Source organism: Haplochromis burtoni, unplaced genomic scaffold (assembly GCF_018398535.1).
Source record: "Haplochromis burtoni strain Fernald_Lab_line unplaced genomic scaffold, NCSU_Asbu1 Contig_210, whole genome shotgun sequence".
In the NCBI taxonomy this organism is placed as follows: domain Eukaryota; kingdom Metazoa; phylum Chordata; class Actinopteri; order Cichliformes; family Cichlidae; genus Haplochromis; species Haplochromis burtoni.
In genome coordinates, this window is record NW_024582571.1 from 424,294 (window position 1) to 432,756 (window position 8,463).

The following is an 8,463-nucleotide window of genomic DNA, read 5'->3' on the forward strand; positions in this document are numbered from 1 at the left end:
ATAAATAAAATCTTTGATCTTTTTATCTTTAAAGAATTGAACAAAACTTTCCTGATCGAAGGAAAAGGTCGAAGATCAAGAAAGCATATACACATGAGGACATCTGTGACTGTATTCTTATTAAGCCAACAGATCCAGGCACTGAGGTCAGTGCATGGCTGAGTCTGTACTTGTGAAGATGGAGTCGACGTGAGTCTGATTACAACCATTTCATAACCAAATAAGTAACAAAGTCAGACTGCAGAGATAATGTATTTGCTTAAACAATGCTTACTGGGTCCTGATCACTGTACTCCTGGAGACACTCGAAGCTTTAGGGATAGTTTTAAACTTCTGTCTGATCTAAACCTATCGAAACCTCCTCAGCCTCATGTTTTTGTTCTTACAGGCTTCTTACCCGAAGCTAAATTTATTGTGCAGAAAAAAGATTCAGCAATCCAGAGCTGAAAACAAGACAGGACAGCGATGCAGGTTCAAAACAAAGACATTAAAACAAGTATCATCAAAGCCTCAAAAATAGCATCAGAGTCATGACAGAGTGCTTACACACACACACACACGCACGCGCGCACACACACATTCACTCACAGCTTAAAGTGGCCTGCATGAGTGAAGTGCAATCTCTTATGTGAGCTTTGTTTGGTAGTGCAGTAGCTGCAGGTGTCTAAAGAATTTCTCTGACCTTTTGTCTTCTGCCTGAAGGCTGACAGCCATAGTGAGGGAGGAGGAATTCATGTCCAATCAGTTCACTCAGGTTGGCTCACTAAATAAAAACATCAAACAGGACGTGCCGGACCACAGTGTAATCAAAGAAAGTCAGTTGGTTTTTGCCTAGATTTCTAACAACATGTTTTGACTTGATCTTTATGGGTGTAGACTGAAGGGTGCATGGACAGATGCTGCGGGATTTAAGCTCAGCTTTCTTCATGAGAGAACTGCTGTTAGATATTGTGTACAACCCGAGCCCTGTGAGACAGCCTCTGTCTGACTGGGTGAAGCCTCACTATGCTTCCAGCCTTGAAGCTACAGCTAATGTCCCAGTCCTTTCACTGACCACATGAAGCCATCTGAAATGTCTGACAGATAACAGCAGGATCTCCCTACTGACTTGCTGACATGCTGACATGCATACAGCTCGTGTGGATATAACTGCTGACTCGTTAACGTGGACAGTGGCTCCTGCGGGACCCAGCAATGTTGTGATTGCTGTGTGTTGTCCAACTGCGTGGGGGGCTGACGTGCCATTTTCCAAAGAGATGTGAGCTGGGCAGCTGCCTTTTCAGGAGGAACACTGCCAGGGACCCATTAAACACTGCTGCGCACTCGCCTCGCTGCACTCAAACACAATGCACGAAATAGTTAAATGGAAAAGGTCAGCTCTTTAAAAGCCCTAACTGATGATATGATGTTTTCTGATCTATTTTCTGTGGAGGAACATCCAGACTGTACTGTCAGTGGGCTCCAGGTGGATCGAAAATCAAACTAATGAAGTGGAGTAAATGCTAAAGCTGAGGCCAGAGCCTCCAAAGGGTTGGGGATTAATGTGAGCGTGTACTTCCTGGAAAAAAGATTGGAAGCAAAGCAGATACTTGTTCTTTCCTTTCTAACCAGACCAGACCAAAAGCAAAAGTGTCAGTCTTCACTCAACCAGAAGAAATCATCACGATTAACTGCTGCAGAAACCGATGGAGTCTGACTAGAGACCACTGGAGTCAAAGGATGTCTGCTTTTTCCATCATGGTGTAACCCAAACACACCAGAAGAATGATATACCATTCACAGACTCACATGTCTGTCTGCCTGTCTGTGACCCTTCCTGATATTTGTCACATTTAAATGTTTCAGATTATGAAATACATTTTATCATTAGATAAAGAAACCCTGAGTAAATGCAAAATGCAGTTTTTAAATGATGATTAAAAAGAAGATTAAACATGGTGGTATAATGGTCTGCGACTGCTTCACTGTGTAACAACCTGGACGACTTGAATTCTGCTCTCTGACAGGAGATGCTGAAGGAGGACATCCGGCCATCAGTTCATGCCCTGAAGCTAAAGAGCACTCAAGGTTTGCTGCAGGACAATGATCAGAAGCAAGGTTGTGTTTCCACATTGCTACCATCAGTTTCACTTTGTTATCCAGTTACATACATTTCTATATAATACTGCTGATACAAGATATTACTTTGGTAAGTAAGTGATATTACCTTCTTATTTCCATTTTATGACCCTGTATTATTGAGATGTAACAGAAAGTGCTAGCACTGGCGGAGTAAGTGAATGCATCGTGTACTTCCTCTCCTGATGTTTCAATGACACATAGCACTGTGCTCATGCTAGCATCATGTGTTCATGAAGGAAAGCATTCCTTTGATTTGTGTAAACTGCACATTCGGTCAGCTGTAGCTCTGTGAAATGCTTTTATTAAACTAGTTTTTATGTGTTTCTCTGTTGTTCCTCTGTTTAATTCACACCTTCCTTTTGTTAATCCATGCAGCGACACGCTGACCTGACCACGCCAATACAGACCATGTTAAATAGAAAGACAGTTTGTCCACCAGTGCTCGACTTCATGTTTCCTACATCTTTTATTCATGCAGCAGAGCGGAGTCTGTTTGTTGCTGATGTCCTGCCATGCTCCTCCTGTGTCACTACATGTGGATCAACATCTGGGTTTTTCTGCTGCAGCATCACGAGTGATGCTCCTAAAAATCCAGCACGTTTTCTGTCTGCAGCTGTAAATGATTCGAAACGCTGACATATTTTCAATCTCTCAGTAATTTTCAAAGCACAGATTGAGAATATTTTCATGATGTTCTCCTTAAGCTGCAGGCTGTACCTTGAAAAGCATCTCTAAATTCAGTCAGTAACGCCTCATAGAACGTGGAACCAAACTTATTCCCTTATTCTCCCAGGTCAGCAGACACATTCAGGTCCAATATCTGCTAATATCTACCAATAACTGGCATGAGGCTGATGCCACAGGGAAAATGATTTTTGCTGTGGGGATCCAAATTCTTGGTTTTTTTGACACCACCACAGAGAATACAATGGCCACTGCCTTTTCCCGCCCTTCCTCCTGTGGGGTTGTTTGCAGTTATCTGAAGACACCAATCAGCTGTCAGACCTGGCAGGACGTCTCTCCTTCATCCTCTCAGTCTCCTCAGACATCAGCGTGTCACTCGTCTCGCTGACATCTTGAGTGCTTGTGCTCACTGATAATGCTTATTCATGTCAGTGATGAAAGCCCAGTTTAGACACTGATGTGGTCAGCTGATGTTTTCTATAATTACACTGACAGCACGTCTCACGGCTCCCTGGAGCCACAGAGATGTTAAATAACGGTTCATATTTACATCCATGCCCTGATCTAGAGTGTGCAGCGTCTCTGCAGTATCAACAGGGAACATAGTAATATAACAACACATTTATAAAATGTGAAACTGTTTCAGTGAGGACAAACCAGAACAGATTATTCTTACCCAGTGTGTTATTTAGCTGTTATACCCACTGAAATGTAACTGCTGTAAGTACTTGTGAATCCAAGAATATTTATGTCACGGCGAGTGAGAGGAGCCGTGTGGAGGAAATGAAGGAGGATCCAAACGCAGGCAGTAATGGAGAAGTGAGGGTGGTTTATTGAGCACAAAATAAGGACAAACAGCAAATGGAGCTCGAACTAAACTATACTGGGAAACAACTAAACTATAGCGCAGAAACCAGAACATGAACATGAAGCAGGGCGAGCAGAGGCAGACGATGGTAGACAGCAGGGTGAACACACGAGCGAGACACGGTGGTTACACAGACGGACCAGCAACTACAATGACGGAGGACACGACTTAAATACACACAGAGAAACACGGGAATTACATACAGGTGGTGGACACAGCTGGGAACAATCAGTAAGACAAGACAGAGGTAAAACTGAACACACTCACATGAGACGCAGACCTTCACAATAAAACATCACACGCAGGCTCGACATCGAGAGACAGACAGGAAATGACATATGAAACTAAACCCACATCTTAAACCCAGATAAACAGAAACATGGAACTCTAATAATAGACATCATAATCATCATCAACATCATTAACACAACAAGAAAACAATCCCTGATGCAAAATTACACCAAAACATAATAAACTCAAAATACTGGGTCCCACGGACCCAGAACCGTGACAGTATCCCCCCTCTAAGGGCTGGCTCCCGACAGCCCCAAACAAAAAAGCACAAGGCACCAGGCCAGGGTGGGTGGAGGGGGTCCAGGATGGAGGGACAGAAACCAAGCAAAAAACAAGGAGCAAGAGTCCACGAAAAGTTCAGGGGACCGACCGTGCACACGGCAACGGCGGCAACGGGCAAACAGTTCTGGGGGCCGACCGTGCATACGGCAACGGCGGCCACTGAGCAGGTCTGGAGGTCGTCCGCGATGCCAGCGGCAGCGACAAACCCTTTCCGGAGGCCGTCCCCGAAGGCCATGATGCCAACTTAGAGGCCTGGAAAACGGCCGGCAGAGGCGAGGCGGAACGGGTCGAGCTGGCTCTGACGGCGGTGTGGCAACCGCAGGACCAGACGAGGCCGGACTAGGGGTGGATGAAGACACCGAGGCCGGACCAGGCGTGGATGAAGGGACGGCTGCGGAACCCGACGGCAGCGGGACGGCAGCAGGTGATGATGTAAAAGTCGCGGGGGACGATTCAGCAGGTGACGGCTGAACCAATTTCCCCGGACCATCAGCAGGTGTGAGGATGTGCTGGCTGGGTCCTCCAGGACTCTCAGCTAACGAGGCGTGGTGCTGGGTGGGCTCCTCGGACCCTCCAGCAGACGTGGCTTGAGGCTGGACGGGCTCCTTGGGCCCTCCAGCAGACGTGGCTTGAGGCTGGATGGGCTCCTCGGGCCCTCCAGCTGAGATTGACGGCTGAATGGGTCCCTCTGATTCTCCCACAGAGGACGGGGGCAGAGGGGCGGACTCACTGGAGCTCTCAGCAGGGGATGACGGCTGAGACTGCTCAGCAAAGTCCTCCAATGAAGCTGCTGGTGCTGGCATCTCGACCTCTAGGGGTCCAGAGCTGGCCGGTGACTGGCACCCAGCCTCTGGGGAGGCCCTAGAGGGAGCAACTGTCTCTGAGATGGCCAGCTTAAATGAACCAGCAAAAGTTTGTGTGGAGTGTGTTCCCTGCTTGTAATGAGGCTGTGAGGATAATGGCTGGGTAAATGAGTGGGCAGACAGCTGAACCGGTGGCAACAGAGCTATAGGCAGCGAAGCGGTTACAGACTGACCTGCCAGTAGTGGGGATGGTTGAGGTGGAGGTGTAATGAATTGTGGAGTGTCTGACTGAACTGAGGGCAGCTGAGCTGCTGACTGAACTGATAGCTGCACTGCAGACCCAACGTTAACCACTGTCGGCCGATTTGACACCCTGAAGTCCAGCTGCGGGGCGCTGCGCCGGTGACGCGAACGTCGCTTCCTCCCTGCCGACTGCTCCGGCGGGCCGGGCAAAACCTCCAGCGGGCCGGGCAAAACCTTCACCGGTGGGCTGGGTTGGGAAGCGGTAGCGGCTGGAGGGTGAAGGTGGAGTTCGTGGAGAACGTATTTCCACCAGAGCACTTGCACAGGTGGTCATATAATTGTTGGAGCTTTTTCTGTTTTCTCTCTGTTATTGCAGGGTTTGTACCTTACAATATAAAGCACTTTGAGGCAACTGTTGTGATTTGGTGCTGTATAAATAAATCTGAATTGAATTCATGCTTGTTACCACAGTGAGATACTTTCGCCTCAAGTTTAAAGTAAGAAATAAGACACCAGCATGAACAAAGCTTAATTTCCTGAAATTGTCTAATGAGCTGCTCTGAGAGTATCTCAACAGCTGAAGACAGACGGTGATGAGGAAGAGGAGCTATCATGGAAGTCCAAGTCTCTGCATGGGATGTACCATCTTCAGAACTTTAATAGTCTCAGTGCAGCCTAGGATACGGTCATAACTTTTAACTGCTTAATTTTCAGATTTTCCCATTTTTTTTAATAATTAATGTTTATGTACTGAAGGCAATACAAAAAAATACTCTGAAAAAATATAGATATATGAAACATTCCTACTGAAATAGATCAGTTTCAAAGACGTGCTTAAAATGACAGACCATGTCTTTGTATTTTAGCATATATTTTATTTTTTGTGACTATTTCCTATTTTTCCATGAAAGCAAGCTGACAGTTCATGTGAGCCACAGAAACATTAACGAACGTAATAACTGTGCCCAGTTCTTATAGTCAAAAACTGTATTTTCTAATAATACTGTGACATAGAAAATAGAAAAAAGATAGAAGTGATGAGGCTGATTATCTCTAACAAATTAAGATGAGTCTGTAACCATAACTATACAAAAGCATAGAGAAAGAGCATTCATGTTCCATATGCTGATTTCATTTTTATCTCAGCACTGCAGGCTGAAATGAATCCATCTTTAATAGCTGCTAAATACTTTCTAAATGTATGTAAATATCAGAGGTCAGATGTATTTTTATATGTATCTGTTGGCGCTCTCACAGATCTGTTTAATGTTGTCGTGTGGTTAAACATGGACTTCAGGGTTTTCCCAGCCTCTACATTCGCTCCATCAGCAGCAGCTCTGCCGTTATCTCCCCCTCCCCCCATCTGTCAGTTCGCCTCCCCCTATCCTCGCAGGCTCTCCCATGACGTGATTCTAATAATAGCTCCCTGAAGTCGGGCCCGGCAGCCCCCCTCTGGGGGGGGGGGGGGGGGGGGCTTGTTGGTCTTGAAGGGCACAGCATGAATTGGCTGCGCTCTTCTCCATGCGAGCTGTGGGCCTTATAAATAGCACTGGGAAAGAAGAGGCTCTGCATTGGCGTTATATAAGCATCTTGCATGTTTATGAATGGGGGGGGGGGGGTGGGCCATTGGATAAGTAATGCTGCAGCTGCTGCTGTTTCACACACTCACCACTCTCTCATCCCTGTGTGAACAAATTCTGCACGGTTACTGGATATACTACTATGAAGATATTCAGTTTTTTGAGATGCAGGCACCTCCTTTAACCTACAGTGTGCCTGATCCTGACACAGAAGTGGCTGTGACTTTAATGTGTTGCCTGAAAAGGTCACAAGGAGTCCAGTTTGGACATCCTGTTTAATTCAGAATATATAAACCACACACAGGCACAGGTCCAGCACACACATCGTTCAGATATCTGGGTTTCCATCCAAGTGTAATAATTTTTAAAGAAAAAGTCTTTGTAATGTGCAGGCGGAGGAAGAGTCAGACACAGGAACTTGAGGAAGAGAGAAGAAGACCAAAACCAGGAGGTGATTAAAGAAGAAGATACAGGGCAGGATGTAGAAACCATCAGACTACAGACAGGGACATGAGAAACACAAGGATGAGCTCAAAACAAAAACAGAAAGTAAAGAGGACATGAAATTATTGATGTTAATGTCCACCTCCTCCCCCTTTTTCTTTATTTACTGGGCACCAAAGTAGATCATCTGCCTCCTATTCCAGCATCCTCCTCTGTCACACCAGCCCTCTGCATGTCCTTCTCTACATCCATGAACCTCCTCTGAGGCTTTCCTCTTTTCTTCCTGCATGACAGCTCCATCTTCATCATCATCTCTCCCTTCTCTGACAACATGCAAACCATCTCAGTCTCTCTGACTCTGAGCTGTCCCTCTGATGGACTCCTGTACATGCTACCCACTCTCAATGAACATCTGAACATCTTCAGCTCAGCCTCCTCAAAACATCCATCATATGTGTCTATATCTTCTTTTAGCTCCATCCACAGCCAGTGTAGGGACTAACGCATCATTAAGTAACGTATTACAGTAACTACGTTTTTAGTTTGGTAACGAGCACGGTAACTAGTTATTATGCCAAAATCAGGAACACGTTTATCGTTACTGGGATTTAGATAGGGTCATTATTCGTTACTTCGTGTGGTGGCTATCGCGGAGCTTCCACAGATTCAGTAACATTAGCAAGTGGTGGAGGCCAGCAGGTGGATGAGGGAAAGGGGAGGCGGGAGGAGAAACCTGAGGCAGCTGCCGGTCCGAGTGTCAGGTGAACTGAACTTCAGGTAAGAAGTTATGACCTGCAGTCTCTCTGGGTCAGATATAAACCAAGTTTGGGTGGAGTTTATTTTCGTTGTGCTGACTTTTTCATACTGGTACTAGCTAGCATGATGGAGTTTCTATACAGCTGGATGGGTGCTATGATGTTACTGATGTTGAACTTAATTTTGTTCATAAGGTCAGTTATTAGAGTTGCCAACTGTCCCCTAAAAAATGGAATCGTCTCGTATTTAGAGTTAATATTACACGCTTCGTATTGAGGTGAAAAGAAACAGTTTGTCCCGGACTTCAGCTACAATGAAAAAGACACAAAGCTGGAGTTATTCTGTGTCTTTGCTGCACAGCTGCCTCTTCTTCTCTCATTCTCTCCCC